Raw genomic sequence first — 27,892 nt, 5'->3', positions numbered from 1 at the left:
AAATGCAGCATATTTAGAAGGAGAAACTTAGCGGCTGTAATGGAATGTGTGGGTGACCTTGGCGAATGAGAAGAAGACATGCTGTCTAGGAAACAATCAGACAAGAGAGGCAGAAGCCCCCAATAGCTTAAGAGCTAGGTGAGGAAAAAAAAACTAAGGAAGGGCTCACCCTAATGAATCAGGCAGTTTAAAGTGATGTGGGAATTTGTACTTTCAGACTTGCAAGTTCTTATTATTGTAAACTTACAGTAAAGTAGAATTAGTTCATCTAGTTGTGTGTCTTGTCTGGTTTACCTGGGAGAGCTGACAATTGCCCAGTTGTTTAAATCAGGCATCTCAGTATGGTCCATGGAAAAAAACCCAAAACATACTCAAATTGTTGAAATATCCGGAAACTGCTTTTAATTTACTGCAGTTGTATAATAGGTCTGTAGGGTAGTTTAATGCCATTGGGTAATGTGTTTTTAATCACAATATGAGAGGATACACTCATTGAACCTGGAATTTGAGAGCAATATATAAATGTCACAGATGAGCTTTTCATAACACTCAGGCTGACAATGTCCAGAACAGGGCGGGTTATGCAAGATACATTCTAATATGCAGAATGCAGTCACTGGAGCAATACAGCATTTAACTTCTTAAAGGCAACCTTATTCTATACACATGATCAGCAGTTAAAAACTATCTAGGGTATGATTCCTGGGCATTACTGGTCAAATATTCAGTTGGGTCATGTATTTTCTTCCCCAAGCTTTCAGTTTGCAAGGCAGATTATAGTTTTGGAACTTTTATAGTGGATATCCCTCAGATATAAATTTCTCAGTCATATTTTGTTTACTTTTTATACACTTCCCTTGGTTGCCCTGATTCACAATCAGATTTTTCAATGTCATTGTTACATTGCTGAAAACTAGATCTATCAGATTTTAGACCTGGCAGTCATTATGTAGTCCATAATGATGGTGCATGATTGTGACAGTATATTTTATCAGTATTCCACCTTGGAGATTCATTTATCAACTACAAGTGAAAATAAATAAGAAGTATAATGTTATATTCTCATTGTCTGTTATATTTCCTTTTCTTTATCACCAAGCCTGGCACATTATTTAAGCTTCTGCTGCCCACAGTCTTGACTGATGTTCAATTAACCTTATATCCATGAACTGATCTTACACTGAGGGCTGCAAATGTTCATCTTACACTTTATTCATCATAGATTAGTTTATGCATAGATTACTGCATTAAGATTCCTGATTCCTTTTTTCCAACTCTATTTAAGCTGTTCTGGATCTTCTATATTATTACATGATTTATAATATCATGAACGCTTTAGTAAATCCCAATCTGTCATGCCCCACACAGGTAGGTGGAATGCAAGATTAACACATTTCTTGAATGCCCCTTTGGGAATAAATGCAGAATCTTGGAAACTGCAATTTAATTTATAGTGAAGGTTGATATGAATTGTCATTTCTAATATAAACTACCAATGGATTTTCCTTTTATTTCTTGCTTACATCTACTCTTCTTTCCACTGTTTTCTACATCTCTGTCAGAATCCATTTATATTTCATTTCTAACTCCCTATCTGTGCAAACCTAAATCACCCCCCCTTACTGGATTCTGCCATTCCAAGGAGGAAAGAGAAGACAGGGGTGCTAATTGCCCCTCTCTATCCCTTAGATGTAATGTTTGTTTATTCAGCCTGCCTGGTGGCCATCACAAAAGACTGAACAACAAATAAAGGCAGGTGGGGAGGGAATTCTGGTTTGCATCTCCAAATGGAAGGTGAAAGGGAGGAAGTAACAATATTGCAAATGTACTGGTGATTCTCCTTTTTGTTCCCATGAGGGGTTTGACATCTGAGACTCAACTGATCCATGACTAACCAAATGGACTGAGGGGTGGGGTTATTACTCGGGGACACTTTAAAAGTATCGATCTGTGAAACAGCTTCAGATCCTGTTTATATTATCCACTGTCAACCATGTTTTAGTAAAAGTTCCTGTTTGGACAATCTTATCTCCAAGAGTTCTTCTTTCCTAAGATGTGGATTTTGGTGGGTTCTGACATTAGACAGGATCTGCATTAAGAAGGGAGAACCTTACCGGGGGACTTTGCAAAAAATACAATGTCTAACGACAAGGCAAGGGAGGAGGAAAGCCCCATCGAAAGGGAACTTTCCCCCCAAACAAAACCCCACCAACGATCAGAAGCTGAAGCATCATATTCCTCCAGGGAAAAGGTGGTGGAGACGCATGACCGCAAACTGTGGTGGTCGATGGGCACTGGAAGGAAAAGCGAGTGGAAAAAGGCATCGAGGAAAATGACCCTGAGGCAGGGCGGCCACCAAACCAAATGGAGGCAAGAGATGGAGATCTCCCTGGACGTCAGTGAAGAAGACGGGAGTTATGCACCCAGCGCGGAGTGGATCCTAGAGAAAACTATTGACCTGATGAAGAAAACCCTTAGCTCACTAAGAGAGGAGAAACCTGAATACTGCAGCAGTGCCTGGGCCCACAAGTGGAGAGACAGTGGGGGCGGGATCCGGAACCTGCAACACCAGGGCCGTCCACTGGATCAGGAGCTGCTGCCTCAGCAGCACCGAGCCCCTGGCAAACCACATACAGGGATCAGGATGGGGGGCAATACCGCCTGCTGTACATTCAAAGACTACCACCCCCGGAAGCGAAATTCAGGGGAGAGCCACCACGCTTGGGGTTTTTCCTAACCCAAGTCCTCATCTATATGGAAGTATACGGATGGGACATCCCCAGTGACAAAGCCCGCATCCGCATCGTGCAATCCGCCCTGGACAGACCGGCTGGAGACTGGGTGGTGAACCTGCATGACTCCAATGCTCCAGAACTTAATGACTTCAACCGGTTCATGTCATCCTTGAGGACGCAATTTGAGAACCCTTTGACTGATCGTAAGACCCGGGAGAGAATCAAAACAGTGAGGCAGGGCAGACGGCCGGTGGCTGAATATACCCAAGAATTCCGAGCCATTGCCAGTGAGCTGAAGTGGCTGGAAGACATCCTCCTTAGCCATTTCAAAGATGGGCTAAACTATGACCTGTAAGATGTTTGCCTGCCTCGAGGAGACCCACACCATCTCGATGACTGGTATGTCCTAGTAGAGGAGGCAGAGATAGACCTACTAAAAAGGCACCGCCAGGGAAAACCACCATCCATGGCTAAGAAATCAACAGGCTGTTTCATATGTGGGAGAGAGGGCCACCACGCTGTAGGATGCCGCTCAAAAGCCCCTCAGCACAAATCAGAGGCATCACCCTCCAGGAGATCAGGGAAGTACCCAGCCAAACCAAAAGAACCTGCCATGAGGGAGATAGAGGCTGTAGAATCCCAAACGCCTGCCAAGGAATGGGAGAGAACTCTGGCCTACACCGCAGGGGTGGTGGAAACCGCGGAGGGCAGCTCGGAGGGCAAAACCCTGGTAAGCGGATCCATTCCACCCATCCTTAAGACAGTGACTATATTAGCTTCCTCCATGCCCGAAGCCATCAAAGTAGAAGCCCTAATAGACTCTGGCTGCATCCGCTGCCTCATCAGCCTGATGATGGTGGGGAATTTGGGCATTCCAAGTGAAGAGACTAAAACAATCAATCTTCTTTGGCCAGTTAGATGGGTCCATAGCAGGGGGTTCCTAGCTACACTAGCCACCTTACCAGTTTACCTGTCCCTGGGGACTCATGAGGAAAACATAATGTTTGTAGTGACCCCAGGCATGGAATGCCCAATGATTTTAGGACTGGAATGGCTGAAGAAATGGAACCCCTGGGTAAACTGGAGGACAGCAGAACTCAACTTCCCAGAGAGGGAGAATAGGAACGTAAAACCCCAAAGCACCCCCCAACCCAAAGAGAGGAGACAGGATCAGTGGGGGAAGAGAAGGGGTTACCAGAAATACCAGAGGAATACAGGGACCTTGCTGAAGTTTTCAGTGAGGAACGGGCAGATGAGCTTCCCCCTCACCGGCCCACAGACTGTGCTATAGAATTCAAACCCAGGGCAAAACTCCCGAAGCCCAGGATGTATGCCATAAGCCCAAAAGAAACAGTGGAGATGGAAAGATTCATTAAAAAAAACTTAGAAAGGGGATTTATTGAGCCTGCCAAACCCAAAAAGGCCACCCCGGTCCTGTCAGGGAGAAGAAGGACAGCACTCGTCATTTGTGCATGGATTATAGATCCCTTAGCACAGGGGTGTCAAACTCAATTTCATTGAGGGCCACATCAGCATTATGGTTGCCCTCGGGGGGCTGGGTGGGTGTGGCCGGGTGGGTGTGGCCGGGTGGGCGTGGCTGGGTGGGCGTGGCCATCTCAATGCTGCTCACTCAGCACAGCTGACTTGAGATACCTGGGTCAGGAGAGAACAAGTTGCACCGGCTAATTTGATGTGGGGACATCTCATTGCCCTACAAGCTCTTCACCTCCCCAAACTTCTGCAGCCAAGCATGTGCACATGCACACGCACTGTATTCCACATTTAGGGGCTTTTATCCACAGAGGATGGAAAGGGCCTTCTTCCCAAGCCAGGCATGATTGGTAGTTTGTTAGCTCAGATGTAGATAGCCTCCTAGTCTGCAAGCTTGAAGTGTGTGTGTGTGTGTGTGTGTGTGTTTGTGTGTGTGTGTGTAGTTTCCTTCTTCTGCCTTGACAGATCTCTGGAGAGCAAGAGGAGGCAGGGGAGCAGCACTTCCCAGTCCTGCATGAGGGAGGCTGGCCCTTCTTGAAAGGGAATCCCCATTTCTAATTATGCATGGTAAGGATGCTGGCTTGTTGGAACAGCCTTCCCTCATGCAGCTTCCCTGCCACCTTCTGCTCCTCTCCAGAGATCTTTCAAGGCAGAAGAAGTTGGAGGAAACTGCTTTCTGGAAACTTTCACCACATCAAGCATCATGGTTGCCTTCAAAGGACCAGTTGCATGTAGGACTATTGTATCATATTAGTTCAGAAGTGTATTATGTCTAAGAGTAGGGCAAAAAGGAGTAAAATTTCAAATATGAACAAATAAATTATTTATTTCAAATAAATCTGCAAAAACACATTTAAAACAAAGAAAAAACAAGCTTTTTAGTTCTCATGCCATTTTGTCCGAACTGGATGTTTGGCATCTTTTCCTGGCTACAAGTTCATCCATGTTTGGGGATAGGTTTTGAGTGGTGGATACTCTCAGGATAGAGTGGAGGTGTGCATCCGTGAGCTGACTTCTGTGTGCGCTTTTGTTCACCCTCATGACAGAGAAAAGTTGCTCACAGAGGTATGTACTCCCAAACATGGAGAGCATTCGAGCAGCTTGTAGGCGGAGTTGGGGCATTGTTTCAGGGATGAACCTGGTGAACTGTGCGGGTCCTACAGAATCGTACTTTCCCTTCAGTGTGCTATTACATTGGAGTTCTATCAGCTCCATCTGGATATTTACAGGAGCACTGTCCACTTCGACTGAAAATGGATTGCTGAGCAGTCCAAAACTGAATTTCTGTTTTTCAAAATCAGCAAAGCGACGTGTAAACTCCATTTGAAGTGTGCTCAGTTTATCAGCAAACTCAGCATTTGAGAAGGCAGTGGTGGAGACCTGGTTTTTTATTGTTTGGCAACTGGGAAAGTGACTCAAGTTTCCTTGCTGCATGTGAGTCTCCCACAGTTGCAGCTTTACTTGAAAAGCTTTCACAGCATCGTACATGTCTGTGATCACATGGTCCCATCCCTGAAGCTGTAGGTTTAGTGCACTGAGATAATTAGTAATGTCACATAGAAATGCTAATTCACACAGCCACTTTTCATCCTTCAATTCCATGCAGTCTTTTCCTTTGCTTTCAATAAACTGACAAATTTCCATGCGTAAATCAAAAATTCTATTGAGCACTTTCCCTCGACTTAGCCATCGCACCTCTGTGTGATAAGGGAGATCACCAAGTTCAGAATTTATTTCTTCAAGAAAAGTCTTAAATTGACGGTGATTTAAACCTTTGGCTCTTATAAAGTTAACTGTCTTTGTTACAGTGTGCATTACATGGTCCATTTTCAGGGCTTTGCCACATAGTGTTTCTTGATGTATAATGCAGTGATATGCTGTCAGCTCACCTGTGCAATTCTCACTCTTCATTTTGTCTCGCATCCTTCCTACTAGTCCACTCTTTTCCCCGCACATTGAAGGTGCTCCATGTGTTGTGAGTCCTATAAGTTTGTCCCAGGGTAGTTTCATGTCATGTATACTTTTGGATACTGCTTCAAATATGTCCTTCCCTGTGGTAGTGCCATGCAGTGATTTTATATCCAGAAGCTCCTCCGTAATGCATAAACCTGATTCCACTCCACGGATGAAGATTGTCAGCTGTGCTGTGTCAGAGACATCAGTGCTCTCATCCGCAGCAAGGAAATAAGCAATAAATTCTTTTCCCTTTTCAACCAATTGTCCTTGCAAATCAGTGGCAAGCACACATATCCAATAAACAACAGTATTTCTGCTTAGGCTTATGTTCGAAAAAGCTTGCTTTTGGTCTGGACACATGACTTTGAAAACTTTAATCATGCAGCGCTTCAAAAACTCCCCCTCTGTAAATGGCCGGGCTGATTTGGCTATCTCTTCTGCCACTATAAAACTAGCTTTCACAGCAGCTTCACTTTGTGATTTTGCTTTTCTGAACATATGCTGCCGTGACATCAGGCTCTTTTTCAACTCTTCCACCTTCTGTGCTTTCTGCTCCATGTTCAAGGTTTGTACTTGTCCTGATGCTTCGTCTCATAGTGCCGTCTCAAGTTATACTCTTTAAATACAGCCACAGGTACTCTGGCTCCCACCTCTTTTAAAAGCATCTTTTTTCAAAGTCCACTTTCTGTTTGGCCATTTTGGGGGGTTTAAATATTGGCACACAGGTCTTCTTCCCTGCAGATATATATATGGATGAGACTGGACAGAAAGCTCAAAGTCTCAGGTACTGTGTGAGGCAAGCAGTTGTGAGCACACTAGGTATCCACTCTGCTGGCTCAGTAGGATGCTGCAAGTCCAGATGTTTGGAGTAGGTTTAGCAACATAACAGCATCTGTGGAGAGAAAGCAAGAAAGCAGCCCTCTTTGATACAATTGAAATTATATGTTTTATGCAAGAGAGATCCTGTATGGATGGAGGGAAAAAACAGCAATCCACGATCACTCAGAAGCTGGTCTAGCAGCCACAAGGACTACTCAGCCTCCATTTCTGATCAGATTCTGATATTTTCAGGGCTGCCTTCCAGTCTCTCATTGCAAGGGAGGGGGGGAATCAAGACACATCCAGCTTTCCCAAATAGGAAACAAGGAACCACTTGCTCCATTTTTTCCCAACAACTCTCCTATGTCCATGAAGCCCAGAAATAGAGTTCAAAATCCCTGAAATATCCATCCAAAATTTAGCTTTTGCAAGCAATGATGGTTAGTTCTCTCAAGGTCTGTCAGTCTGTCCTTTGGGGGAGACCCAAAGCACCCCTCCATTGATTTCAACATATTTTCCACCAAGAATCAGACTGAGCATAATGAGGTTTGGGGACCCAGGGGGCAAGGGGATGGGGCTCATGGGGGCACTGGCAGGGACGGTCCATGGAAAAGGAGGCCAGTGGCATGTGATTCAGGCTGGGAACCTGCGGGGGAGGGGGAGAAGCAACTCCAGGACAGAGGGATGGAGCCAGTCTGGGCACTGCCCAAGATTGCAGGAGGGCGGCTGCTGCTTCACTCTTGTGGCTCCGCAGTGCCCGGAAGAAGAGACGAAGTGGCTCTGCTCCTGGGGGCGCGTCTCAGCCGGGGCGCTGCAGGATTGGGCCGGGCGCCTTGGCTCGCCCTCCGCAGTGCCCGGAAGAGGAGACGAAGTGGCTCCACTCCTGGGGGCGCGTCTCGGCCGGGGCGCTGCAGGATCGGGCTGGGCGCCTCGGCTCACCCTCCGCAGCGCCCGGATGAGGAGATGAAGCGGCTCTGCTCATAGCGGCACATCTCGGTTGGGGCGCTGTAGGATCAAGCCGGGCACCTCGGCTCACCCTCTGCAGCGCCTGGAAGAGGAGACGAAGCGGCTCTGCTCCTAGGGGCGCATCTCAGCCGGGGCGCTGAAGGATCGGGCCGGGTGCCTTGGCTCGCCCTCCGCAGCACCCGGAAGAGGAGATGAAGCGGCTCAACTCCTAGGGGTGCGTTTCAGCCGGGGCGCTGCAGGATCGGGCTGGGCGCCTTGGCTCGCCCTCCGCAGTGCCCGGAAGAGGAGACGAAGCAGCTCCGCTCGTGGAGGCGTGTCTCAGCTGGGGCACTGCAGGATCCGGGCCAGGCGCCTCCACTCACCCTCTGCAGCGCCCGGCACAGGAGCCCGTGCCCCAAAGCATGCCAGCAGAGGAAACAGAGCGGCTCTTTCTCTGGCCGCCTCAAGTCCTCCTTTCTGCCTGGGCGCCTCTCCCCCTCACCAGCTGGGCATCTCTCATCCTCCCCACCCCCCTGGCATCCTGCCTCACTCCCTCCTGCCTCCTCCGTGTCCAGTTGGTCTGGTGTGAGCCACGGAGGGTGGTGGCCTGGCTGGACTCGGGCACAACTTCCCTGCATTTCTGGGCCAGGTGACGCTCTGCAGCTCTGAGGAGACCCCAGCGCTCCGTGGTGAGTGAAAAGGGGTGGCGGAGCAGGGCAAGGGGAGACCTGCTGGGCAGGGAAGAGGCAGGCCTGGGGAATCCAGAGACTGTCCGCCCCCACCCGCACAGCAAGTAGAAAAAGGTCCCACTCACCTTTCCACTCCTCCTGTTTCTTCCTCTGCTGACTCCACGTGCAGTCGAAAGAAGCAAAGAAGCTTGTGGGCAGTCCCACAAACCAAAGTTCATTCAATCAATTCGAACTTTGAGAGGTTTTTTTGTGTGTGTGCAGTTTGAATTGATTGATTGAATTTTTTTAGTCCCATTTTTTTTGGGGAACTGGGAGGAGGCTGCCTGGGGTCTGGCCAATGAGCTGTCGAAGGGCTAATGAGCTGCAAATGTTGCTGGGCTCCACCAGCCCACGTGCACTTGCCTCCTACTGAGCAAGTGCTCAGCCGGGCCGGCGCCAAGGTGGTGGGGGCCGGACCTTTGTAATTTCCAGAAGAGTTGTGCGGGCCGGATTCAATCATATGGCGGGCTGTTTGTGGCCCACGGGCCTTGTGTTTGACATGTCTGCCTTAGCACAATTAGTGAATGTAATCTGTATCCCCTACCCCTAATGAAGGTTATGCTATCCCACCTATCGAAAGGAAGAATTTTTACCAAACTAGACCTGAGAGAAGCATATTACCGCATTAGGATTAAGGAAGGAGATGAATGGAAGACTGCATTCAATTGCCCAATGGGTTGCTACCAGTTCAAAGTCCTGCAATTTGGACTGCAAGGCCCCCCCACAGTTTTTATGCAATTAATTAATGAAGTGCTAAGAGAGCACCTATATAAGGGGCTCCTGGTTTACCTAGATGACATCCTTATCTTCACTGAGACTAAAGAGGAGCATGTTAACCTAGTCAGAGCAGTTTTTAAAAAATTGCGGCCACCCACCTATATGCGAAATTATCGAAATGTGAATTCCACCAGGAAAGAATAGGGGTATCGCATATCCCCACAGGGCATTGAAATGGACCCTGATAAAGTCAGGGCAGTATTAGAATGCCCCCCCCCAGCACAAGAAAGCAATTGCAAAGTTTCCTGGGGTTTGCAAACTTCTACCACCAATTCATCCCCTCGTTTGTCCAAATAGCCCTGCCCCTCACAAATTTGTTGGAAATGAAGCAGCATTTGAGAGGCTAAAGAGACTTTTTTCTGTCGAACTTGTACTGAGACACCCAGAGCCCAATAAACCTTTTGTAATACAGGCAGACACTAACGATGTGGCAGTGGGAGCTGTATTATTACAGGAAAATGACGAGGGGGCATTGCAGCCATGTGCATATACATCCAGGAAACTCACAGAGACAGAACGTTGGCCCGTGTGGGAAAAGGAAGTGTACACTGTGAAATGGTCATTACTGACATGGCACCATATAAAATCCCCTTCCACGTCTGGACAGACCACAAAAATTTGGAAGGACTAAAAACACCCAGGAAACTCACTCCTAAGCAAGCCCGCTGGTCCCAACATTTTCACCAATTCCATTTCACTCTCACTTACCGGGTGGGGGGGAAAGAATTTCTTGGTGGATGAATTATCTCGCATGCCCCAATATAACAGCACATGGGTCACTGACTCTAAACCACTTATGCCCGAACAACAACTGGCAGCACCAGTCACCACCAGGACCCAAGCTAAAATGAAGCTGCGGGTGGATAGCCAAACTGGGATAGAATTCCGAAAGTCATTGGAAACTCATGAATGGTTCCAGAAAAATAGACATGTGTGCACAAGACATGTGTGCACATGTGTGAACTACACTTGGTGGGTGAGAAGTTATACATAACTGCCACCCAGAGGATCAATTTCATGCGGCTGTGCCATGATACAAAATCAGCAGGACATTTCGGGTTTGCAGAAACCCTACACTTAAATAAAAGGCAATTTTATTTATTTATTTAATTTATTTTATTTTAATTCCATTTATATCCCGCCCTTCTCCGAAGACTCAGGGCGGCTTACAAGCTTAGCAGTAGCCTTCATTCTATGTATATGCCTGCTTATTAGGGCTTTTATACACCCCCCAAGCGGCATTATTACAAAGTCAGCTTATTGCCCCCAACAATCTGGGTCCTCATTTTACCTACCTCGGAAGGATGGAAGGCTGAGTCAACCTTGAGCCTGGTGGGATGCGAACCTGCACTAATTTTGGTGGCCATCCATGAAAAAGGACATAGAAAGCTACATGGGCAGCTGCCAAACTTGCGCTATGGCTAAGAGGCTGCAAGGGAAGTTGCCAGGATTGTTACAACCTGTGGCGAACCCCTCAGCCCCATGGAAAGAGATAGCCATGGATTTTATAGTGGAATTACCAGAAAGCAATGGGAACACTGTAGTTTGGATGGTCACTTCATCCCTTGCCAAAAGATCCCCACTGCAAAAGCCTTAGTGAAACTTTTCATGCAGCATATTTACAGATTGTATGGGGCACCACAACGCATCATATCTGATAGGGGGGTGCAATTTACGTCGGCATTTTGGAAAGAATTTTTATCCCTTTTAGGAACCACCCAAGGACTGTCATCTAGTCATCATCCTAAAACGGGAGGTTCAGCTGAACGTTTGAACCGGTAATCCCAGCACTGAAGGAATGGATTGCACAATTACAAAACATCTGGCCAATCATTAGGAAAGCTTTAGACGAAGCTAGACAAGCATACAAAGCACAAGCAGACAAAAAAAGAGTCAATCCCAAACCATTCAGGGTGGGAGAGATGGTATATTTATCCACAAAATACTTTAAATCCCTACAACACTGTAAAAAACTTGGACCAAAATATATTGGACCTTTTCAAATTAAAAGAATCATAAACCCAGTAACAGTAGAATTAGAAATCTTAGGCAGATACACCCAATTTTTCACTGTAGTTTACTAAAAAGAGAACAGTCACCCCTACGAACAAACCTCCCCCCCACCTCCTGTCATGGTGGAAGAAGAACAACACTTTGAGGTAAAAGAAATCCTGGATTCTAGGAAACACCATGGAGGAATTCAATACTTAGTAGCTTGGAAACACCTCCCCTCCTCAGAAAATGAGTGGATCAATAAACATCACATTAGAGCACCCAGGTTGCTGAAGAAGTTTCATACAGAATATCCTAACAAACCGGGCTAACATTTATATTTTGTTTCCTCTACAGGTGGACCTCTCTCTTTTTTAAAAGGAGGGCAGAATGTCAGAATCCATTTATATTTCATTTCTAACTCCCTATCTGTGCAAACCTAAATCTCAACCCCCCCCTTACTGGATTCTGCCATTCCAAGGAGGAAAGAGAAGACAGGGGTGCTAATTGCCCCTCTCTATCCCTTAGGTCACGGGATGGCAACCCATGGCTCCGGAGCCGCACGTGGTTCTTTCAGCCAACTCCTGTGGCTCTCAGTCCTCCGCCATGTGCAGTCTGGAAAAAAAAAGTTCAACCAATCAATTCAAATTTCTCACGAAGAAAAAAAGTCTTGATAATTGATTGGTTGAACTTCTTTGGTTTGTGGGATGCTGAGGCTGACTGAACTCGCAGGAAAGGCAGAGGTGCTGCTTGGAGCCGGAGGGGAGGCCGGTCAGATTTCCTCCACCTTGCCAGGCAAGCGGAGGCTGAACAAACAAGCGTGTGAGGCAGAGGTGCTGCTCAGGGCCGGAGGGGAGGCCGAGCAGATTTCCTCCGCCTTGCCAGGCAAGCGGAGGCTGAACAAACGCGTGTGCGAGGCAGAGGTGCTGCTCGGGGCCGGAGGGGAGGCCGGTCAGATTTCCTCCACCTTGCCAGGCAAGCGGAGGCTGAACAAACGTGCGCGAGAGGCAGAGGTGCTGCTCGGGGCCAGAAGGGAGGCCAGGCAGTTTTCCTCCGCTTGCCAGGCAAACTTAGGCTGAACAAACACGGGCGTGAGGCAGAGGTGCTGCTCAGGGCCGGAGGGGAGACTGGGCAGATTTCCTCCGCTTGCCAGGCATGCGGGGAGGCCAGGCAGATTGCCCCCGCCCTGCCAGGCAAGCGGAGCAGCAGCGCTCTTCAGCAGGCACAAGCATCCCTGATCCCAGCACAGCCACTCCCCACATTCCTCCTCCTCCCCTTGGAAGAGCTGTGGGGCTCAGGAGCCTCCCCCCATGGCCCACCACCCATGAGGGAAGAGATGCAGCAACCAGATTGACAGCGCCTCCTCCTCCTCCTCCTCCTCCTCCAAAGGGGCACCTCCTGGCTCCGAGGGATGAAGTCAAGCCGAGAAACTGAGTTCCGCTTTTCCCGATGGTTACTTTTGCTTTCCAAAGTGGCCTCGGCGTCACCTGGCCGGCACACTTGCACGCAAGGAGTTCAGCCTGGATCAGCTGGTGGGCAGGTCGTGCATCCTCCTGGCCTGGCTGCTCTCCTCGCTCCCGATCTTCTCAGGCCCAACCTGCTGCCCCAGTTGGCATGCTTGCAGATTCCCCCCCCAGGAAAAAATAAATAAATAGAAAAGGCCGATTTTACAGGTTGTCCAGCTAAAAGGGAGGAAAGAAGCTGGACTGGAGTGCCCTGGAAAGGCGAGCAGGCAGTGCTTCTGTAAGGGCTGGTTGGGCTTTCAGCAGGTTTCACCTGCAATTAAGGCAGGGCGAGGTTTTTGGCTTAGGGGAGGCTGAGGGGGGAGCTGCTTGTTGGGGCATGTGTCTGCTCACATAAGTGTTTATGTGTTTCTTTTGCATGGAGGCTGCTTTGCTGAAGGTTATATTTTCCTTCCTTTTCTTCCTGTTTTCTTTCTTTCTCTTTCTTCAGTAGCTTCCGAACTTCCGAATGCCCTCCACATTCTTCGCCTCTCTGCTTTGTTCCACCTCTGGGGGTGGAGGGAGAAAGACGCATTCTCCAACCGGCTCTTCCTTCCCCTTCTCTGGGCTGGGCTGCAATCTCACCCGCTGCTTTTCTGCCTCCTCCTTCCTCCTCCCTGCCTTGCAGAAAAAAAGGAGAAGGCAGGGGGTTTCCCTTCCTTGCCCAATCCCAGTGTTTGCAAGAGAGGCAAAAGTGATCGCCCTTTTGCAAGCAGGAAATATTGTATGTGAATTGCAGTCAGGGATTTCCCCCCCCCACACACACACACTTTCCCTGGCTTGCCCCATATCTGGGGTTTCCTTCCTCGCGAGGAAGGAATAAACAATAAAAGATTTGCAGGATGCTTTAAAAATACAATCCCAACAAATAGCTGAACTTATTGAGGAGAAGAATACTGAAATAAGAGCAGACATTTTGGCTGCATTTCAAGGGCTTGCAGTTTGTATTGAGCGTCTGGATGATCGCGTGGAAGAGCTCAGTCAAAACAATATGAGATTAGATGCTAAAATGCTGGATGCTGAAAATGTGATGGAAAAGTTTGATGATGATGTAGTAATGTTACAATACCGAGACATGGAATTTGCTGTGAGAATCAGAGGTTTAAAAGAAGATCCTAAGGAAGATTTGAAAGAATTACTGGCACAGGCCCTTGAACAGGTTTTGGAGCGTCCAGCAGAAGATATTATGGGGGATATAGACAAAATATTTCATCTTAACTCTTGGATTGCAAGACAAAGAAAGTTACCTAGAGATGTGGTGGTTTACTTTACAAAGAGAGCAATCAGAAATGTGGTTATTCAAGCCTTCTATAACAATAGATTTACAGTTGCTGAGCAAGAAGTTTTAATTCTGAAAGAGATTCCTCCAAGAATTTTAAGGAAAAGAAAAGAATTTGCTTTTTTGGCAGAAGAATTAAGGAAACGGCAGATTCAGTTTAGATGGGAGATTCCAGTAGGTATGGCGGTGATGTACACAGGCATGAGATATCGCCTTAATACAGTTTTGCAGGCACGATATTTTTATGCTAATATTTTGAAGGCAGGCTCTCCGCGATCTTCAGAATTTAAAGGAAGGAATGGTGAAGGAGAGCATCAGTCACGAATGTAGAGTATACAAGGAGCTGAAGGAGTTACTCTGCAGAAGGATAGAGAATCCCAGCAAACTACAGGAGTGGATCAGACCCAGGCACCAATGGAAGAGGTTAGAGAACAAAGAATGACACGGGCTGCAATCAGACGAATGAGACAAGAACAAGAACAACAGAAAGTTACAATTACATCTCAAAAACCTACTTACAGGGAAGCAGTGGGAGGAGCGAAACCTAAGAAAGTGCAGGTGGTTTTGGAAGAGGCGCTCCAAAACCTTCAGGTCGCAATAAATGGCGACAAAGTTTCTAACTTGGAATGTTAATGGATTAAATTCCCCGCACAAGAGAAAGAAAGTATTCAGTATTTAAAACAATTTAGAAATGATGTTATTTGTTTACAGGAAACAAAATGGAGTTGTTATTTATGTTAAGAACAATTTAAAAGCTAATTTAATTGAAACAGATAAAAAAGGAAGATATGTTATAATTGAATTATTAATAGAAGGCAAAAAAATACTTTTGGTTGGATTATATGCTCCTAATCAACAGCAAGGAAAATTTTATAAACTATTACATAGCAAGATCATTCAATGGGATTACAAATCTTGTATTTTTATGGGAGATTGGAATGGGATTTTGGATGTACAAATGGACAAAAAAGGCCTTTTTAGAAGTACACCAAGTCACGCTAGATTGCCTAAATCTTTTTTTGAGATGAAAGATGACTTGGAATTGAGAGATGTTTGGAGAGAAAGAAATTTGCAAGAAAAAGACTTTACTTTTTTCTCCGATAGGCATCAATCTTTCTCCAGGATTGATTTTGTACTAATTACCAATGATTTTTTTTCTAGGATTAAGAAGATTAAGATATGTCCAAGAACTATATCAGATCATAGCCCAGTATGGTTGGAAATAGAAAAAGACAATGGAGACAGACGGTCTTGGCAACTAAATGAAAATTTGTTTAGATATCAAGAAAATGTGGAAGAGTGTAAAAAACAGATGAAAGAATTTTTTAATATGCATATGCACAAGGGTACTTCTATTGAGATGGTTTGGAATGCAAGTAAAGCTTATATGAGAGGAGTGTTAATACATTTGAATAATAAATACAGACGTAAACTGGAACATATGTGAAAAGAATTAGAGGAGGACATTAAGAGGAAAGAGAAGGCTTTAATTTTGAATCCATCTGATGGGAAGATTAAAGAGGTAATCACTTTACTAAGAGGCCAGTTTGATATGTTGATGGCAGATCAAGTGGCAACCAATTTACGGTATGCTAAACATAATACCTTTTGCAATGCTAATAAGCCGGGTAGGTGGTTAGCTTACTTGTTAAGGAAGAAACAAAGGTCACGTAATATAGATAGAATAGATTACAAGGGTAAAGTGGTGTTTCAGCAGAATCTTATTAAAAAGGCCTTTCTTGATTTTTATTCTAAGTTGTATGTTAGAGACAAGATTCGAGATGTAGATATAGATAGATATCTACGAGAAGTTAATATCCCTGTTCTTACACAAGAGCAAAGGGAAGGGATGAATCAATTGATAAATGATGAAGAAATTATTTTAGCAATTAAGCAATTAAAGGTGAGTAAAGCACCAGGAACAGATGGTTTGACTGCCGTCTATTATAAAGATTTACAGTCAGAAATGGTGGAACCTTTAAGAGAATTGTTTAGGACAATTCAATTGGGAGGAGAAGTGCCTCCATCGTGGAAAACAGCCTTTATATTGTTGATTCCGAAGGAAGATCAAGATGTTACTCAAGCCAAAAGCTATAGGCCAATATCACTTTTAAATACTGATTACAAGATATTTGCAAAAATTTTAGCAAATAGATTAATGAAGGTAATGCAGCAAATGATTCATAGTGACCAAACTGGATTTATAAGTGGTAGACAAATGAAGAATAATGTGAGACATATTGTAGACTTATTGTAATTTTTGATCAGAAATAACCAGGTTCCTGCAGTGCTAATCTTTTTGGATGCTGAAAAAGCCTTTGATCAATTGGATTGGCAATTTTTGTTTAAGGCATTGGAGAAAATGGAGTTTGGGGAAATTTTTTTTACAATCTATTAGAGCAATATACCAGAAGCAAACAGCTCAAATAATAGTTAATGGTAGTTTGACAGAAACATGTAATATTGAAAAGGGTACAAGACAGGGGTGTCCGTTGTCACCTTTGCTGTTTGTTTTAACATTGGAAATATTATTGATTAAAATAAGAGATTCAAATAAAATTAAGGGAATTAAAATAAGAGATCAAGATTATAGATTGAGAGCGTTTGCGGATGACCTGATTATTACAGTAAGTCAACCGACTTATTCAGTTGTAGAGATGATGGAGATAATAACCTGATATGGGAAAGTCTCTGGATTTAAGATAAATATGCAAAAAACTAAAATATTGTCTAAAAATATGACTATAGAACAAAAGGTTGTCTTAGAAGAGTTAACGGGATTTGGAATAGTTAAAAAGATTAAATATTTGGGGGTATATCTTTCAGCTTCAAATGTGAAATTATATAAAAATAATTATGAATTGTTATGGTTGAAAACACAAAAAGAGTTAGATAGTTGGAAAAAATTACAATTATCCTTATTGGGAAGAATTGCAGCAGTAAAAATGAATATTTTGCCAAAATTTCTATTTTTATTTCAAATGATACCTATACTTAAAAAGATTTAAATTTGGAGGAATGGCAGAAAGGTATTAATAAATTTGTTTGGGCAGGGAAAATACCACGAGTTAAATTTAAGATAATGCAAGATATACGTGAAAGAGGTTGTCTTAAAATGCCTAATCTTAAATTATACTATGAGGCTGCTGCTCTATCTTCAATTAGTGATTGGTTTAATTTAACACAAGGGAAATTATTAAATCTCGAGGGTTATGATTTGTTATTTGGTTGGCATGCATATTTATTGTATGATAAGAAGGTGGATAATGTTTTTAAGATACATACATTAAGGTATGGTCTGTTGCGAGTATGGAAAAAATATAGACATAAGTTAAATTATAAAATACCAATTTGGGCAATACCTAAACATGCAATAGAAAATATAAATATTGGATTTAAACATGATGTGATTACATACAAAGAATTTTTAAGGATAGAAAGGAATGTATGGCAATTAAAGCCATATAATATTTTAACAGAGGAAAAGATTGTACAAACTTGGTTTCAGTATGGGCAGTTGCAAGCAAGATGGAAAGAAGATCAGAAAGTTGGTATTTCAATAACTGATGGAGATTTGGTAAAACAAATTAGAGATCAAGGTCAAGCACATATAGAAAGGATATATAATGCATTGATAGCAATTGACTCAGAAACGGAACTTGTTAAAGATTGTATGATAAAGTGGGCCCAGAATTTTCAGGAAGTTATAACAATGGATACTTGGGAAAAGATTTGGATTAGAAACGTAAAATTTACACAGGCTCAAAATTTAAGAGAGAATTTTTATAAAATGTTTTATAGGTGGTACTTAGACCCTAAAAAACTAGCAAGTATGTATCCGAACTGCCAGCCCAAAGGTGTGGTTGTGAGGATGCAACGTATTATCATATATGGTGGACTTGTAAAAAAGTCAAAGCTTTTTGGATTAAAATTTGGTGGAACATGCAAAAGATATTTAAGAAAAAGATAAGGTTTTCTCCACAGGTTTTTTTTTGTTGGGTATTATTACAGATTTTAGTGTTATAGATACTAAATTGATGTTGAATTTAATTATGGCAGCAAGACTTTTAGTAGCGCAATATTGGAAGAAGGAGGAACTGCCTACTATAGAAGAGTGGACTTTGAAAGTTTCTAACTTGGAGGAAATGGCAAAGATTTCAGCATATTTGAAAGAACAATCGCAACAGAGATATATAGTGGAATGGAGAAGATGGATCGTATATATTCAGAATAAATATGGGACTAAAAAGTTGCATTTAGCATTTGAATAAGTAGTGGTTTTATAAGATGTATTATTAGTTACTTGTTATTTGTTAGTAATGTAGTTATGTTTATGGAGAGTTAAAGTGCGATAGAATTTAATGTTTTCTTTTTGTTGTTAGCATATTGTAGCTTAAGTTTGTAAGTTTATACCCTGTATTCAGCTCTGGGAAGTCGGGGAGGGGGGAGGGGAGGGGGAGGGAGGGAGTTTTTTCTATTTAAAAAATGTACTGTAAATCTTTTCAATAAAAAAAAACATTGCATCCCTAGGATCATCGGGCATTCCATGTCTGGGGTCACTATGAATGTTACGTCTTCCTCATGGTTCCCCAGGGATAGGTGGACTGGTAAAGTGGCTAAGGTAGTTGGCACCCCCCCTGCTATTTGACTGGTAGTTCTAGCCTCCTCAACGGAATGCCCAGATTCCCCACTAGCGTCAGGCTAATGAGGCAGCGGGTGCAACCAGAGTCTATTAAGGCTTTCACCTTGACAGCTTCATGCATGGAGGGAATTAATATAGTCACTGTCTTGAGGATGGGTGTGACAGATCCACTTACCAGGGGTTCACCCTCCAAGCTGTCATCTGAGATGTCCACCTGATCTGCGGTGTAGGCTGGAGTTCTTTCCCCACGTTGAGCAGAGGTTGGGGATTCCACATCCTCTATCACTCTCATGGCGGATTCTTTTGGCTTCGCTGGGGACTTCCCAGATTTGCTGGCCGGTGATCTGTCTGGGTTGTGCTGGAGGGCTTTCAAGCAGCATTCTATGGCCCAATGCCCCTCTTTCACGCATTTGAAGCAGCCCATTGGCTTCTTGACCATAGCTGGTGGCTTCGCTGGCTCGCGTGTTGGCTCAGGTGGTGAGCGGCTCCATTGTTTTCCTCCGCGGTGCCTCTTCAGTAGGTCGATCTGTTTCCTCTGCCAGGACGTACCATTTGTTGAGTTGATGTGGGTCCTTCCTGGGGCAGGCAAGCATCATATAGGTCATAATTTAGGCCATCTTTAGAATGGCTAAGGAGGATGTCTTCCGGCTAGTTCAGCATGCCAGCAATGGCCCAGAATTCTTGCATATATTCGGCTATCGGGCATCTGCCTTGCCTCATTGTTTTGATTCTTTCATGGGCTTTGTGATCAGCCAGGGGGTCCTCAAATTGCCTTCTCAGAGAGGACATGAAATAGTTGAAGTTGTTGAGCTCTGGGGCATCAGAGTCATGCAAATTCACCACCCAGTCTGCGGCTAGTCCGTCCAGAGCAGATTGCAAGATCCGGATACGGGCTTTGTCGCTGGGGATGTGTCGGCCATATTCTTCCATGTAGTTGAGGACTTGGGTTAGGAAAAACCCCAAGTGTGTCGGCTCCCCCTTTTGCATCCAGCAGTGGGAGTCTTTGAATGGATCAGTGCCTTCATCATCGGTGGTATCGTCTTCCATCTGGATCACCATCTGCGGATCAGCAGGGAGTGGGGGCTGCTGAAATGGTTGCTACTGGATCAGTGGATGTCCCCAAGACTGCAGGTTCCAATTCCCCCTCAGTGTCTCTCCAACTGCAGCTCCTGGTGCTGGTGCGGCTGTGGGGCTTAGAACTCTCCTCCCCTACAGAGCCGAAGGTTCTTTTCATCAGGTCGATAGCTTTCTCTAGGATCCAATTTGAGTGCTGTGCCCAACTTCCTTCCTCTTTGCTTATGTGCATGGATTTTTCCATCTCCTGCTTCCATCTTGGTTGGTTGAGCCCCCGTCTCAGGGTCACCTTTCTTGATTTCTTTTCCCACTTGCTTTTCTTTCCAATGCCCATCGACCACCAAGGTCTGTGGTTATGCATCTCCCCCATCTCTTCTCCTGAGGAGTATAACACTTCAGATCCCGACAGCTGGCAAGGTTCTGGTCGGGGAACTGGCTCTCTCGCCGGGAGAGTTTCTCCCTTGCCTGCCTCATCACCTGACATTTTAATTTTTGCAAAGTCCCCTGGTAAGGTTCTTCCTTCCAGGTTGACTATTATTGCAGATCCAGTCTAATGTAAGGACCCACTTAAATTTACATCTTAAGAAGACAGAACTCTTGGAAATATTTTCTTCCAACAGGAATCTTTATTAAGAGAAATTAACTGAAGTCATGGTAGACTGGATCTGGGAAGTCCTCCCTATCATTCAGTGTTTTAAAGTGTTCCCAAGCAGCCCCCCCCCCACCCTGCAGTTTTTCCGTGTGATTCAAACCGGCAGATTTCTAGGTGTTAACTTCAGGAAAAATAACATCACTCCAGCACCGTCGGCACAATCATTCAATCCTCTTATTACTCAGATTCCAGGTGTTGCATCTTTCCCCCTCCGCTTTTCCCTCGCTGTCAGTAAAGAGGAGAGCTTCAGAGGGGCATAGGATGAAAGGCAGATGGCCACATTGTTATGGTTAGCAGACCCGAAGTGAATCAACAAAAGGTTACTTTGTACTGAATACAGGAAGTGAAAGTAGTAAAACCCCCATGCATACCCCCTCCCCTTTCGTAGTATGACAGAATCCAGGAGATAGTAAGGATTGGTTTTAAATCAGAGAACATAGATAGAAATGAAATATAACTGGAATCTGACATCATGACAATACCAGGTTGTCTGTATTAACATGCAGGCTGAGCATTCTGTACTGGTTTCAGTCTCTGGCTGGTCCTCCAGAGTAGTCTCTTATAAAGCACATTATGATAGTCTACTCCTCAGATGACATGAATGATTGTAGTCAGTGCCTTTTTTATAGGAATGGTTGCAACTGTGCAACCATGCTGTTCCAGCAGAAGCAGAGACTCCAAGAGTTCTATTAGATTCTATACCAGTTCTTTTTGGGCAAAGCAATTCTATCTAAAACTAAAAGCTGCATTATCCAGAATCAGTTAACTTCTGAAATTGCAGCTATTTGCTAGGTTTGAGTCTTAGCCTGATTATCTCCATCCAGATCCTTACAACCTCCAGGTGTTGGCTCAAGAATTTCACATTTCTTGAACAGCCAAGTGTACAGCTGTATAACATCAACATATTCTAATACTGAGCTGTTGGAAGACCTCCCCCAGTTACTTCATGGAGAAATTTAATAAAATGGGGAGATGCTAAATCCTCCCCTCATATGCACTATCTGGAACCACCTACTTAGGAAAGAATAGAATCATCTAAAAATGGTACACCCAATTCCCAATCCTCCTATGTGGTCCAAAAGAATACATGGTTGATGGGATCACAGACTGCTGAAAGATCTAGCAGGCATAGTAAGAGTTATACTTCTCCCTCTGAAGCACAAAATAGATAAGGCATTATGGATTTAAGATGTATGTTTAGGGATAGCAGAGCAGAAAGAAACCCAAACTAAATGTATAGTTGGAAGGGACCTTGGAGGTCATCTAGTCCAACACCCTGCTTAGGCAGGAAACCCTATACCATTTCAGACAAATGGCTGTCCAGTCTCTTCTTAAAGACTTCCAGTGTTGGAGCATTCACAGCTTCTGGAGGCAGATTGATTAATTGTTCTAACTGCCAGGAAATTTCTCCTTAGTTCTAGGTTGCTTCTCTCTTTGGTTAGTTTCCATCTGTTGCTTCGGAGAATAGCTTGATTCGCTCTACTATGTGGCAGTCCCTGAGTTATTGGAACACTGCTATCATGTCACCCCTAGTCCTTCTCTTCATTAAATTAGACATACCCAATTCCAGCAACCATTCCTTATATGTTTTAGCCTCCAGTCCCCTAATCATCTTTGTTGCTCTTCTCTGTACTCTTTCTAGAGTCTCAACAACTTTTTTACATCATGGTGACCAAAGGTGTATGCAGTATTCCAAGTGTGGCCTTACCAAGGCATTGCAAAGTGATATTAACACTTCATGTTATCTTGATTCTATCCCTCTGTTAATGCAGCCTAGCATTGTGTTGGCTTTTTTGGCAGCTGCAGCACACTGCTGGCTCATATTTAAGTGATTGTCAATAGTTGCTACTATTGAGCAAGGTATCACCTATACTATAACTGTGCATTTGGTTTTTCTTGCCTAAATGTAGAGCCTTACTTTTTTCACCATTGAATTTCATTTTGTTAGATAGCGCCCAATGTTCAAGTCTGTCAAGATCCTTCTGTATCTTAAGCCTATCTTCGATTCCTGCCATCTTGGTGTCATCTGCAAATTTGATGAGTTCCCCATCTATTTCCTCATCCAAATCATCGATGAAGATGTTGAAGATCACTGGGCTCAGAATAGAGCCCTGGGGCACCCCACTACACACTTCCCTCCATGTAGAGGCAGTTCCATTAAGGAACACATGTTGAGTATGGCTGGTCAGCCAGCTACGAATCCATCTGGTGGTGATGTGTCTAACCCACATTTTTCTATTTTAGCAAGTAGTAATTTGTAGTCTACTTTATCAAATGCCTTATTGAGGTCCAAGTAAATTATATCCACAGCATTCCTCTGGTCCACTAATTTTTTATCACCTGGTCAAAAAATGCAATAAGAGTTGTTAACTTAATTAATATAGAAAAATATGGTTGTGCCTTTTTAGAGAAAATAAATTATTTCCTGGCAAAACAGAAAAAAATATCAATTCTCCAAAGAAAGAAACATCATATGCACAAAAAATGCCTAGCTTAAGAATATTGTTGTTGTTAGCTGCGAAGTCGTGTCTGACCCATCACGACTCCATGGACAACGTTCCTCCAGGCCTTCCTGTCCTCTACCATCTTCTGGAGTCCATTTAAGCTCACGCCTATTGCTTCAGTGACTCCATCCAGCCACCTCATTCTCTGTCGTCCCCTTCTTCTATTGCCCTCAATCTTTCCCAGCATTAGGCTCTTCTCCAGTGAGTTCTTCCTTTTCATTAGGTGGCCAAAGTATTTGAGTTTCAACTTCAGGATCTGGCCTTCTAGAGAGCAGTCAGGGCTGATCTCCTTTAGGACTGACCGGTTTGATCGCCTTGGAGTCCAAGGGACTCGCAGGAGTCTTCTCCAGCACCATAGTTCAAAGGCCTCAATTCTTTGGTGCTCAGCCTTTCTTATGGTCCAACTTTCACAGCCATACACTGCAACTTGGAGGACCATAGCCTTGACTATACACACGTTTGTTGGCAGGGTGATGTCTCTGCTTTTTAGTGTGCTGTCTAGATTTGCCATGGCTTTCCTCCCCAGGAGCAAACGTCTTTTAATTTCTTGGCTGCAGTCCCCGTCTGCGGTGATCTTGGAGCCCAGGAAAATAAAGTCTGTCACTACCTCCATTTCTTCCAGATCTATTTGCCAGGAACTGAGAGGGCCGGATGCCATGATCTTGGTTTTCTTAATGTTTAGTTTCAACCCAACCTTTGCATTCTCCTTCTTCACTCGCAACAAGAGGCTCTTTAGTTGCTCTTCACTTTCTGCCATTAGAGTGGTACCATCTGCATATCTTAGGTTGTTGATATTTCTCCCAGCAATCTTAATTCCAACTTTTGATTCATCTAGCACTGCCTTTCTCATGATGTGCTCTGCATATAAGTTAAACAGGCAGGGTGACAGTATACAGCCTTGCTGGACTCCTTTCCGAATTTTGAACCAATAAGTGGTTCCTTGTCCAGTTCTCACTGTTGCTTCTTGACCCGCATATAGGTTTTTCAAGAGACAAATAAGATGGTCTGGTACTCCCATCTTTTTAAGAACTTGCCACAGTTTGTTGTGATCCACACAATCAAAGGCTTTAGCAGAAGTAGATGTTTTTCTGGAACTCCCTAGCTTTCTCCATGATCCAGTGTGTATGTTGGCAATTTGATCTCCAGTTCCTCTGCCTCTTCAAAATCCTGCCTGTAGCTTGTAACTGCCCATACTGAAACCAAGTTTCTACTATCTTTTCTTCTTTTAAAATATTAAATGGCTTTAATTACCAGACATTTCTTTCCAATCTAAGAATTTCTTTATATGTAGTCACATCATGCTTAAATCCTACATTAATATTTTCTATCGCATGTTTAGGTATTGCCCAAATTGGAATTTTAAAGTTCAACTTATAATGATATTTTTTCCAAACTCACAACAGGGCATATATTAATATATGTGTCTTAAAAACATTATCCACTTTTTTATCATACAATAAATAAGCATGCCAACCATATAACAAATCATATCCTTCAATATTCAATAATCTCTCTTGTGTTAAATTGAACCAATTACTAATTGATGATAATACCGCAGCTTCATAGTATAATTTAAGATTGGGCATTTTAAGACCACCTCTTTCACGTGCATCTTGCATTATCTTAACTCTCGGTCTCTTCCCTGCCCAAACAAATGTATTAATACCTCTCTGCCATTCCTCCAAATTTAAATCTTTTTATGTATAGGTATCATTTGAAACAAAAATAAAAATTTAGGTAAAACATTCATTTTCACAGCTGCAATTGTAGTTTTTCCCAACTATCTAATTCTTTTTGTATTTTTAACCATAACAATTCATAATTATTTTTATATAATTTCACATTTGAAGCTGAAAGATATACCCCCAAGTATTTGACCTTTTTAACTATTTCAAATCCCGTTAGTTTTCCTAAAACTTCCTTTTGTTCTTTGGTCATATTTTTAGACAATATTTTAGTTTTTTGCCTATTTACCTTAAATCCAGAGACTTGTCCATATTGTAAAATTATTTCCATTAAATCTATAACCGATTGAGTTGGTTGAGCTAATGTAATAATCAAGTCATCCACAAACGCTTTCAATCTATAATCTTGATCTTTAATTTTTAATTCCCTTTATTTTCTTTGATTCACCTATCTTAATCAACAATATTTCCAATGTTAAAACAAACAATAATGGCGACAATGGGCAACCCTGTCTTGTACCCTTTTCAATTTTACAAGCTTCTGTTAGGCTACCATTAATTATTATTTGAGCTGTTTGCTTTTGATATATTGCCCTAATAGATTTTAAAAACTTGTCACCAAACTCCATTTTCTCCAAAACTTTAAATAAAAATTGCCAAGTTAATTGATCAAATGCTTTTTCAGCATCCAGAAAAATCAGCGCTGCATGGACTTGATTATTTCTTTCCAAATATTCTAATAAATGTACAATATGTCTCACATTATTTTTCATTTGCCTACCACTTATAAAACCTGTTTGATCAGAATAAATCATTTGCTGCATAACCCCCATTAATCTGTTTGCTAAAATCTTTGCAAATATTTTATAATCATTATTTAAAAGCGATATAGGCCTAAAATTTTTAAGTTGAACAAGATCTTGATCTTCTTTCGGAATCAAAGTTATAAATGGTGTTTTCCACGATGGAGACACTTCTCCTCCAGATTGTATTGTTCTAAATAACTCTTTTAAAGGCTCCACCATTTCTGATTGTAAATTTTTATAATAAACAGCTGATAAACCATCGGTTCTGGGTGCCTTACCCACTTTTAACTGTTTAATTGCTAAAATAATTTCTTCAGCAGTTATCAATTGATTCATCCCTTCCCATTGCTCTTGCGTAAGTATTGGAATATTCACATCCTGTAAATAACTATCCATATCTAAACCTTGCTTTATATCCCTAGCATATAATTTAGAATAAAATTCAACAAAAGCCTTTTTAATGAGATCTTGCTGAAACACCTCTTTGCCCTTATATTCTATCTTATCTATATTACGTGATCTTTGTTTTTTCCTTAATAAGTAAGCTAACCACCTACCTGGCTTATTAGCATTGTTAAAAGTATTATGTTTGGCATATCGTAAATTAGTTGCTACTTGATCTGCCATTAACATATCAAACTGTCCTCTTAGCAGATTAATTACTTCTTTCAACCTCTTGTCAGATAGGTTCAAAATAAGAGCTTTCTCTTTCATCTTTATTTCCTCCTCTATTTCTTTACGCTTATATTCCATTCTATGTCTATGTTTATTATTCAAATATATTAACACTCCTCTCATATAAGCTTTACTTTACTAGGGTTTTCATGGCAAAGATACTGGAGTGGTTTGCCATTTCCTTCTCCAGTGGATCACGTTTTGTCAGAACTCTCTGCTATGACCTTTCCGTCTTGGGTGGTCCTGCACGGCGTAGCTCATAGTTTCATTGAATTACGCAAGCCCCTTCACCACGACAAGGCAGTAATCCATGAAGGGGATGTAAGATATAGGACTAACTAATAACTAGACTACATTTCCCAGAAGACATCTCTTAAGTAAACAGTGTTAACCCTTTAAATGCTAAATGCTCTAACACAGTTCTTAATTCCTAAGCTAGCTACAATCTGGTCCAGCACACTCCCTGCTTGGAAATATACAATTTTCACTATTAATTAACTAGAATAAGCAAAAAAACAGCATGGAAACAATGCAGTTTTCAACTATTAACTGACTAGGCAAAAAACATGACATCAAAACATGCATAACTATAACTGAGATAATCAAAGGCATTACATCAAACAATGCAATCATGAGGTAGACACAATTTGCATATTTCAAAGTTCAATCTTCAATCTTCTTCAGCAACAGGACCAGGTTGGTGATCGGTCTGGTGTAAAACCTTTTAACAAGAGTCTGTGTGTCATGAACTGACTCATGTGGCTTCACGGTCTGGACTTCAACTTGGCGAACTAGTCCATCAGAGCTGGGTAGGATGGTGCACAAGTCCCATGAGCTAAGAGTTCCGATGTGTGTCCTTGTCTCTCAGCAAGACAAGGTCTCCTTCTTCTATGTTAGGTTTTTTTGGTCTTCAAAACAAGAAGTGTCCATAGATTTGATGACTTCAATGTGGACAGCTCAAATGCTGAGACATGTGAAAAGTATGATCCAACATTTGCTGTTGGCTTGACCACCTCTGGTCCGATGAGCAGACACAGACCAAGACCCAAATACATCTAGGCCTATGTTGGTAAATGGTGGTCCTGGAATGAGGCACTTGGGTGGCAGGTCAGCCATCAACTGGTGTTGTGTTGCACCTTTTTGTTTACAGCAATGCAGGCATCTGGACAAAACAGTGGCGATGCATCTTTTAGCTCCCATGGTCCAAAAATCATGATCCTTCCGTGAAGTGCCTGCCTTGATGATGGATGGTTTCATGGTAGTGTTGGACCAACAGGTGTGTGACATGTTGATGGGCAGGAAGGATGATAGGGTGCTTGATGTCTGAAGCTATTTCAGCCTTATCTAGATGCCCTCCTACTCGGAGTAAGTTATGACTATCCAAAAACGGGTTCAATTTCAGTAATTGACACCAGGGGTGTCAAACTCAATTTCATTGAGGGCCACATCAGCATTGCAGTTGCCCTCAGGGGGCCAGGTGGGTATGGCCTGGGTGGGTGTGGCCTACTGGGTGGGTGTGGCTAGAGTGCATATGGCCTACTGGGTGGGCATGGCCAGCTCTACATCGTTCACATCAAGGGTGCCTATGGGGGCCTGGACAGGAGTGGGACAGATCTGAGGGTCTCTGGCA

At 43.2% G+C, this 27,892-nt stretch overlaps 1 protein-coding gene across 4 annotated transcripts in view; it reads right to left on the bottom strand.

Moving 5' to 3' along the window:
* LOC308667820 (E3 SUMO-protein ligase ZBED1-like) overlaps positions 1 to 27,892 on the bottom strand; it is a 309,814-nt gene that overhangs the window by 124,203 nt on the left and 157,719 nt on the right. The gene's annotated exons all lie outside the window — the stretch shown is intronic.

The sequence above is a fragment of the Vipera berus genome (assembly GCF_964194415.1).
Source record: "Vipera berus genome assembly, chromosome: 4".
In the NCBI taxonomy this organism is placed as follows: Eukaryota; Metazoa; Chordata; class Lepidosauria; order Squamata; family Viperidae; genus Vipera; species Vipera berus.
The sequence above is the reverse complement of the archived record's forward strand: the minus strand, read 5'-3'. Positions and strand labels throughout refer to the sequence as shown.